Source organism: Stegostoma tigrinum, chromosome 11, assembly GCF_030684315.1.
Source record: "Stegostoma tigrinum isolate sSteTig4 chromosome 11, sSteTig4.hap1, whole genome shotgun sequence".
Classification (NCBI taxonomy): domain Eukaryota; kingdom Metazoa; phylum Chordata; class Chondrichthyes; order Orectolobiformes; family Stegostomatidae; genus Stegostoma; species Stegostoma tigrinum.
The window spans coordinates 61,114,535-61,124,833 of NC_081364.1; positions in this window are offsets into that span (position 1 = coordinate 61,114,535).

The following is a 10,299-nucleotide window of genomic DNA, read 5'->3' on the forward strand; positions in this document are numbered from 1 at the left end:
CCCTCCAACCCCACCACACCCGGCACTTTCCCCTGCAACAGCAGGAAGTGCTACACTTGCCCCCACACCTCCTCCCTCACCCCTATCCCAGGCCCCGAGATGACATTCCACATCAAACAGATGCTCACCTGCACATCTGCCAATGTGGTAAACTGTATCCACTGCATGGTGTGGCTTCCTCTACATTGGGGAAACCAAGTGGAGGCTTGGGGACCGCTTTGCAGAACACCTACGCTCGGTTTGCAATAAACAACTGCACCTCCCAGTCGCAGACCATTTTAGCTCCCTCTCCCATTCCTTAGATGACATGTCCATCCTGGGCGTCCTGCAGTTCCATAATGATGCCACCCGAAGGTTGCAGGAACAGCAACTCATATTCCGCTTGGGAACCCTGCAGCCCAATGGTATCAATGTGGATTTCATCAGCTTCAAAATCTCCCCTCCCCCTACTGCATCCCAAAACCAGCCCAGTTCGTCCCCACCTCCCTAACCTGTTCTTCCTTTCACCTATTCCCTCCTCCCACCTCAAGCCGCACCTCCATTTCCTACCTACTAACCTCATCCCACCTCCTTGACCTGTCCGTCTTTCCTGGACTGACCTATCCCCTCCCTAACTCCTCACCTATACTCTCCTCTATCCATCTTTGATCCGACGCCCTCCCCCACCTATTTATTCCAGTTCCCTCTCCCCGTCCCCCTCTCTGATGAATGGTCTAGGCCCGAAACGTCAGCTTTTGTGCTCCTAAGATGCTGCTTGGCCTGCTGTGTTCATCCAGCCTCACACTTTGTTATCTTGGATTCTCCAGCATCTTCAGTTCCCATTTATCTCTTTACTGGGTATTAGTTAACTAGATGGACTTTTTAACAACATGACCACTATTTGGCTAGGTCTTTATTGAATTTAAATCAATCATGGTGGGATTCAAACCCATGATCCCAAAACCTTAACCTTAACTCAGCATATTGCCCTAAGGTTAGATCAGTGGTGTCACCACCCTGCCATTACGGCCCCAATGGGATTCTAGAACTCCTGAGGGAACTGTAAATTCTATATTTTGATTCCCTGGGTGAAGTGACACAATCTGATCTGGCTCACTAGTAATGCCTTCCACAATCATCAGGTAGACTCTCAACCTCTGGAAAGACACACATATGAGACAGTCATTTTTGTGAGCTGTAGAGGGCACACAGTGTTTGTGGAACGTAAGGAGTATTCCCTATGAAAGAGAACGGGGGCAGATATTCAGGTGGCAGGGGAAGTGAGCACAGACTGCAAGGTCTGCACTTAATAAACACACTTAAAGATCCTTGGTCCTTGTGGTGTGCATGATTGAATGCTTCATCTTGGTAGCTGTTTATCGTAGAGGAGGTAAAAACCACATGTGCATGATCGACAAGCCAGTCAAATGATCAGCAGCCCTCTTGTTCTGGGTGGGGTGTGGTGCTTGGGGGTCCAGGCCACATCTGGAGCTACCCACAGTGCATGAAGAAGAGGACCCACATTTAAAAGTCAACCCAAGGTCGACTTTGGAAGACGACCAATTTTGGTAGGCGGGGAGGTGGCTGGGCACAGAAACAACAGGGTGACCAGGCACTGTTGCTCTGTGACATTGGGAGCCCCTGCCACAGATAATGTTGCAGAGGTGGTGGGAGGAGGTCCTTAATTGGCCACGAATCGCTCTCTTTAGGTCCTCCTTTGGTCTGGGTAACATGCTAAAGCAGGGAGAGAGAGATGATGGCCACCAAACATTGCACCCAATTCTACACCCAACTCCAGCTGCAACTCAGTCCCCGCTGGAGCATGAACTTCTACCCCTGGAGTCACAATTGCCTTTGATGAAGACTTCTAATCCCAATGGTCAGCAAAACAATTTCACTCTGACTGCTCAGCTTGGAAAGTTTATTGGTTCAAAGAATGAAATAGATTTCAGGACATAACTTGATCTCCTTGTTTTGCTTTCCTGCTCCCAATTATTAATCTAAACAATAGAAGACGATCGAAGACTAACTCAGTGAACTGCTAAGGTTTCTGGCAGTCAGATGTGTGATTCCAAACAAAGGTATGAAAATGTTAATATAATAAACAGATCCTGAGGTTACACAAGTTGACAAGCCAAACTTTCCCACACCATTTAAACATGTTTTAATTGGCTTGTAAATTGAAGAAAGTACAGACACAAAGCCTGAACTCAGACGTCTCTAATCCCTTACCCTCCTGAATATCTTCCCCTTGACCTCACCCCAAAATACTACCTTAGAGTTTCATTGGGCACTGAGTGCTTTCCAGTCCATCAGTCAAGTACCCAGAGGATAAGTTGTCAGGTGTCATCGCAGCTCATCCGACACACACGCGCGCACGCGCGCGCGCACGCACACACGCACACACACACACGCACACACACACACACACGCACACACACACACATACACATAAACACACACACACGCACACCCACACATAAACACACACACACACACACACACACACACACACACACACACACAAACACACACACACGCACACACACACACACACACAACTCACACATACACACACACACGCACAAACGCACACACAACTCTCTTTCACACACACACACACACAATCTCTCTCTCTCACACACACACACATACACACACACACACACACAACTCTCACACGTACACACACACACACACAAACGCTCTCTCTCTCTCTCTCTCACACACACACACACTCACAGGCACACACATACACACACACACACATTCCCTCTCACACTCAAACTCTTTCACACACACAGACATAGACGCACACACATACACACACAGCCACACTCTCTCACACACACAAATAGACATATAGACACACATACAAAGACACACACACACACATACAGACATGCACACATTCACACTCACAGACATACAGACTACACACACACATGTACATACACATGTGCACACACAAAGAAACACACATACCCACACTGCACAAACACACACACACATATAAACACACACACACACGCGCACACACACACTGACACTTACACACACACAGCATGCTCACAAATACACAGGCACATACACACACAAACACAATCACACTCATACACACAAGCACAAACACACGCAGAGAAATGCACACACATACAAACACAGACACACGTGCACACGGATGCACAGATACATACACACATACACAAATACAAACACACACAGGGTACACACACACAAACACAAGCAAGTACACATACACACATGCATACACAAATGCATGCATACACACACATTCAGACACATGGTACATGCACATGCATGCATTACATGCACAAACACACAGATACATGCATACATACATGCACATGTACACAGCATGCACACATACATATACACAGATATGCATCACACTGATACACACATATGTACATGGACACACACGTGCACAGACTCTCCAGGCACACATGTATAGACAAATGAAACAAGGGCAGGAGCAGGAGCCCTAGGTGTTTACAATTAACTAACAGTCTCCTGGCTCATGGTAATTGCAAGCCACACTCCATCAGGAGTCAAAGCATTGGACTGGGCCAGGTCTTTCCTGATCCCTGTGGCAGAGTACAACAATGGATAACGGCATCCTGTCAGTGCAGAGTTGTGTTGTGACAGTGGGGGGAGCTCCTTGGCACTTTGAACTTCATGGAAATCGTCAATATTAGTTCTTTCACACACATGCACAATAACAGACAATGGGCCAGCTACACTGCTCTGTGCCTCATCTCAGCCTTTCAAGGGATCTAAGATCCTAACATCTCAGGTACTATCTGACTGGGTCAGAGCATGCTTGAAGTTAAGAATCAAGTTACGAGCCAGATGCTAGTGTACGTCTTCAAACGTAAAAGCACAACAAGGGGTTTTATTTGTGAGTGAGTCCGAAATCAGGGGCTAAAATGATTAGTCAGTCACTGTGACAAAAGGAAGCTAAGAGAAACTTCCTGATGTAGTGAGTGGTTAGAATGTAGGATTAGGTTGCACATGAAGTGGTTAAGGCAAGTTTCATCAATGCACTTAAAAAGAAACTAGATACACAAATCGGGTGAGATGAAGCAAAATAAGAGGTGGCTTCTCTGGAGAGTAAGCAATAGCACTGAGCAGGAGGACACTTGGCCTGTGCTACGGGGTCAGAATGAAAACATTTCCATTGAGATTATGGCCCGTGAATGAAAATGGAGAGGCCTCTCTCATTTGAGCTGAATTCCAGATTCAGAAACACTGAGGAGACAGAACATAGAACAGTACAGGCCCTACCCATACTGCTGTGTTGACCTATTATCCTGCTAAGATCAATGACTTCTCAAAGCCATTTGCAATTTTCTGCAAGTATATCTTTTAAAGATTAGATTCCCTACAGTGTGGAAAAAGGCCCTTTGGCCCAACAAGACCACACCGCCCTTTGGAGCATCCCATCCAGACCAATCCCCTTATAACCCACACCCCTGAACACTATAGGCAATTTAGCATGGCCAATCCACCTAACCCACACATCTTTGGACTGTGGGAGGAACCCCCACGCAGACATGGTGAGAATGTGCAAACTCTGCACAGACAGTTGCCCGAGGCTGGAATCGAACCTGGGTCCCTGGCACTGTGAGGCTGCAATGCTAACCTCTGAGCCACCGTGCTGCCCAAAGTACTGAATGTTCTAATGCCACAGGCAGCAGGTCAATTAGAACCTTTACTTCAAAACTCTCAGAGAATCATGAGGGTTTTTGCTTTTTCAAAACCAAATCATTTCTATTGACACCATCACTGCTAAAACGTTTGCATCTCAGTTATTTTGAAAAGGGCAGAAAAGACTTCAGAAAGATTTCCTTTTGATTGATGGCGAAAGGCAGAGAAATGTCAAATTGTTAATTCATCGACATCCACCAACAAATATGCACTCACTAATGTCAGGGCACTAATCTCTACTCATTGAAATCTGCCCTGTGATGACGTTTCAGGGGAAATCTGGGGAATCTTGCGAATTTCGAAAACAGCAACACACTCAGAAGGATTTGCCCGGGCTGCAGGAAGGTGAAGAGACGAGGAGGGGTCAGTCACTTCAGACCCTCATCCGCTTTTCTAAATTCCATTGACAATTTGAGAAACTCAATGTGATGACGCCAAACGTGCCACTGCTGTGGGGGGTGGTTGATCAAAGTAGGTGGCTGAGAAATTAGTTGAATCAGCGAGAAGAACAATTGCAGATTGGATCTCATGATAATCAATGCAAAATGTTACAGATGAGAAGAATGAGAATATTCCAGAAAATGATGTTGACTCAATTCCTAATCTGACTGAGAACAGTAACAAAACAAAAATGTTGAATTCTGCTGTTACAGAGTGTAAATCACAGTAAGGCTTACTCAGGCTATGCTAGGCTTTGTCCAAAACATGCTTTGAGGACTAATGCCTGATACAAGTTTAATATAACCTCTTTACTCTTTTCCCTTAGGTCTCTATTAATAAAACATAGGGTTCTGTCTGCTTTATTAACTGCTCTTTGTAGCATCTCACCACCTCCAATGGCTTATGAACTGATACACCCAGGTCCCTCTATGTTCATAGCATAAAAATGATTGCTCATTCAATTTGTTTGTAACAGTATTGTTCAAAACTCCCCTGCTTATGTTCCCTATCCTTTAAGCTCTTGGCCTAGCAAAATTCAAATGAAATAACTTGAAGATAAATAACTGAGCCAGTACAGCAGCTATTTGTGAGTGAGCATGTTCCACATTTCCACCAGAGTTTGTGAGAGAAAGAGACCTCTGACTGTTTTCTGAAATGCCCTGGTTCTGATTTGAAGGTCTTTTATCCCAGATACCAACAGGAAAACATTCGCACTATCCACTGAAAAATGTCAAAGAGGTGGAGATGGAGCCAGTAAAGGTGAGTGTTGTCTTGATATCAATCACTTCAACCTATCCCCCGCTCACCCACTCCAACCTATCCCGCCTCACCCACTCCAACCTATCCCGCCTCACCCACTCCAACCTATCCTGCCTCACCCACTCCAACCTATCCCGCCTCACCCACTCCAACCTGTCCAACCGCCCGCACACACACTAACATCCCCACCTCTCTCACCCACTCCAACCTTACGATCCCCTCTCAGCCACACCAACCTCTCCATCCCCTCTCACCCACTCCAACCTCTCCATCCCCTCTCACCCACTCCAACCTCCACACCCCTCTCCCCCACTCCACCCTTTCTAATACCTCTCACCTTCTCCAACTTCTCCATCCCCTCTCACCGCCTCCAACCTATCCCCCCCTCACCCACTCCAACCACTCCACCCCTTTCACCCACTGCAACGTCTCCATCCACTCTCACCCACTCCAACCTATCCACCCCCTCACCCACGCCAACCTCATGATCCCCTCTCACCTACTCCAACCACTCCATCCCCCTCACCCACTCCAACCTCTCCATCGCCTCTCACGCACTCCAACCTCTCCCCCCCCTCACCCACTCAGACTTCTCCATCCCCTCTCACCCACTCCAAGCTCTCCATCCCCCCTCACCCACTCCAACCTCTCCACCCCCTCTCACCCACTCCAACCTCTCCATCCCCTCACACTCACTCCAACCTCTCCATCCCCTCTCACCCACTCCAACCTCTCCATCCCCTCTCACCCACTCCAACCTCTCCATCCACTCTCACCCACTCCAACCTCTCCATCCCCTCTCACCCACTCAAACTTGTCCAAACCCTCTCACCCACTCCAAACTCTCCAGCCCTCTCACACACTCCAACCTCTCCACCCCCTCTCACCCACTCCCACCTCACGATCCCCACTCACCCACTCCAGCCTCTCCATCCCCTCTCAACCACTCCAACTTCTCCATCCCCTCTCACCCACTCCAACCTCTCCAGCCCCTCTCACCCACTCCAACCTATTCACCTCTCTCACCCACTCCAACCTCTCCATCCCCTCTCTCCCTTTCCAACCTGTCCATCCCCTCTCACCCACTCCAACCACTCCACCCCTCTCACCCACTCCAACCTCTCCATCCCCTCTCACCCACTCCAACCTCTCCATCCCCTCTCATGCACTCCAACCTCTCCCCCCCTCTCACCCACTCCAACTTCTCCATTCCCTCTCACCCACTCCAACCTCTCCATCCCCTCTCACCCACTCCAACCTCTCCACCCCCTCTCACCCACTCCAACCTCTCCATCCCCTCACACTCACTCCAACCTCTCCACCCCCTCTCACCCACTCCAACCTCTCCATCCCCTCTCAACCACTCCAACTTCTCCATCCCCTCTCACCCACTCCAACCTCTCCAGCCCCTCTCACCCACTCCAACCTATTCACCTCTCTCACCCACTCCAACCTCTCCATCCCCTCTCTCCCTTTCCAACCTGTCCATCCCCTCTCACCCACTCCAACCACTCCACCCCTCTCACCCACTCCAACCACTCCATCCCCTCTCACCCACTCCAACCTCTCCATCCCCTCTCATGCACTCCAACCTCTCCATCCCCCCTCTCACCCACTCCAACTTCTCCATCCCCTCTCACCCACTCCAACCTCTCCATCCCCTCTCACCCACTCCAACCTCTCCACCCCCTCTCACCCACTCCAACCTCTCCATCCCCTCACACTCACTCCAACCTCTCCACCCCCTCTCACCCACTCCAACCTCTCCATCCCCTCTCACCCACTCAAACCTGTCCAAACCCTCTCACCCATTCCAAACTATCCCCTCCTCACACACTCCAACCTCTCCATCCCCTCTCACCCACTCCAACCTCTCCATCCCCTCTCACCCACTCCAACCTCTCCAGCCCTCTCACACACTCCAACCTCTCCATCCCCTCTCACCCACTCCAACCTCTCCATCCACTCTCACCCAATCCATCCTCTCCCTACCATCTCACCCACTCCAACCTCATCATCCCCTCTCACCCACTCCTACCTCTTCATCCTCTCTGACCCACTCCAACATCTCCCCCCCTCTCACCTACTCCTACCTCTCCACGACAGAATGTGCAGCCCTCTGCACCAACTGCAATCTCACCATAAAACCCGCAGACATTGGCCTCGCAGTTGTTGTATGGCCAACTGACCTCTACATCTCTGAGGCCCTCCACTTCTTCCTGTCCCAAAGGCCCGACCAGTCCAGCTCCACTACTCCCTCATCCGCTTCGCCGAACTCGTCCTCACACCAACAACTTCTCTTTCAGTTCCTCCCACCTCCTGCAGACATAGGCGGTGGCCATGTGTACTCCCATGGGCCCAAGCTGTGCCTGCCTCTTTGTGGGTTACGTGGAACAATCCCCCTTCCATACCTACACTGCCCCTAAACCTCACTTCTTCCTCCGTTCCATCAATGACTGTTTGGGCGCTGCCTCCTGCTCCCACGAGGCGCTCAAACAGTTCATCCACTTCACCAACACCTTCCACCCCAACCTTAAGTTCACCTGAACCATCTCTGATACCTCTCTCTCCTTCCTGGACCTCTCTGTTTCCATCTCTGGCAACCACCTGGAAACCGATATCCATTTCAAGCCCACCAACTCCCACAGCTACCTAGAGCACACCTCCTCCCACCACCTTCCTGCAAAAATGCCATACTCTATTCCCAATTCCTTCACCTCCTCCGCATCTGCCCCGAGGATGAGGCATTCCACTCCCAAACATCTCAGATGTCCTCGTTTTTCAAGGACCACAACATCCACCCCCCCCCCACCCCGCCTCAGTGGACCAGAATGCCCTCGACTGTGTCTCCCAAATTTCCCGCAACTCAACCGTCACACCCCCTCCCCACAATTATAACCAAAACAGGATCCCGCTCATCCTCACACAGAACCCCACCAACCTCCAGATGCGATGCATCATCCTCCGGCACTTCTGCCATCTGCAATGTGACCCCAACACCAAAGCCATTTTTCCCTCCCCACCCTAAGCTGCTTTCCAGAGGAACCTATCTCTCCGTGACTCCCTTGTCTGCTCCACACTCCCCTCCAGCCCCACCACAGCCGGCACTTTTCCCTGCAACTGCAGGAAGTGCTACACCTGCCCCTACACCTCCTCCCGCAACCCCATCCCAGGCCCCACGAAGATCTTCCACATCAAGCTGATGTTCACCTGCACATCTGCTAATGTAGTAATACTGTATCTGTTGTTCCCGTTGTGGCTCCCTCTACAACAAGGAAACCAAGCGGAGGTTTAGGCACCACTCTGTGGAACACCTATGCTTGGTTCACACTAAACAACTGCACCTCCCAGTCGCGAACCATTTCAACTCCCCCTCCCATTCCTTAGACGACATGTCCATCCTGGGCCTCCTCCAGTGCCACAATGATGCCGCCTGAATGTTGCAGGAACAGAACCTCATTTTTCACTTGGGAACCATGCAGCCCAATGGTATCAATGTGGACTTCGCAAAATTCAAAATTTCCCCTCCCTCAACCGCATCCCAAAACCAACCCAACTTCTCCCCACCTCCCTAACCTGTCCTTCCTCCCACCTACCTCCTCCTCCCCTCTCAAGCCCCACCCCCATCTCCTACCTACTAGCATCATCCCGCCCACCTGACCTTTCCGTCCTCCCTGGACTGGTCTATCCCCACTCTAACTCCCCACCTACCCTCACCTTTACTGGCTCCATCCCCGCCTCTTTGACCTGTCTCTCTCCTCTACACCTATTTTCTCCTGTATCCATCAGCTATCTGCTTCCCCCTCTCTCTCTATTTATTTCAGAATGCCCTTCCCCTCCCCCATTTCTGATGAAGGGACTAGGCCTGAAACGTCAGCCTTCCTGCTCCTCTGATGCTGCTTGGCCTGCTGTGTTCATCCAGCTCTACACTTTGTTATCTCAGATTCTCCAGCATCTGCAGTTCCTACTATCTCTAAATCACTCCTTACCTGTACGTATTTCAAAATCCATAGGCACACTGTCAACATCACCAAGAGGAGCAATTGAGAAAGGACTCGTGGTGGACAGTCAGAGACTGAGTTAGATTTATCAGAGCTGATTGGAATTGATTCTTGCTCTAATGGAAGGATGCTGCTTGCTGAGGTCTTCAGAATCATCGAGTCAACAGCATGGAAACATACCTTCGGCCCGACTCATCTATGCCCACCAGATATCCTAAATTAATCTAAACCCCTTTTCCAATATTTGGCCCATATCCCTCGAAACCCTTCCAATATATACACCCAGCCAGGTGCCTTTTGAATGTCATCATTGTACCAGCTACCACCACTTTCTCTGACAGCCCATTCCATACACACATCACCCACTGTGTGAAAAATTTGCCCCTCA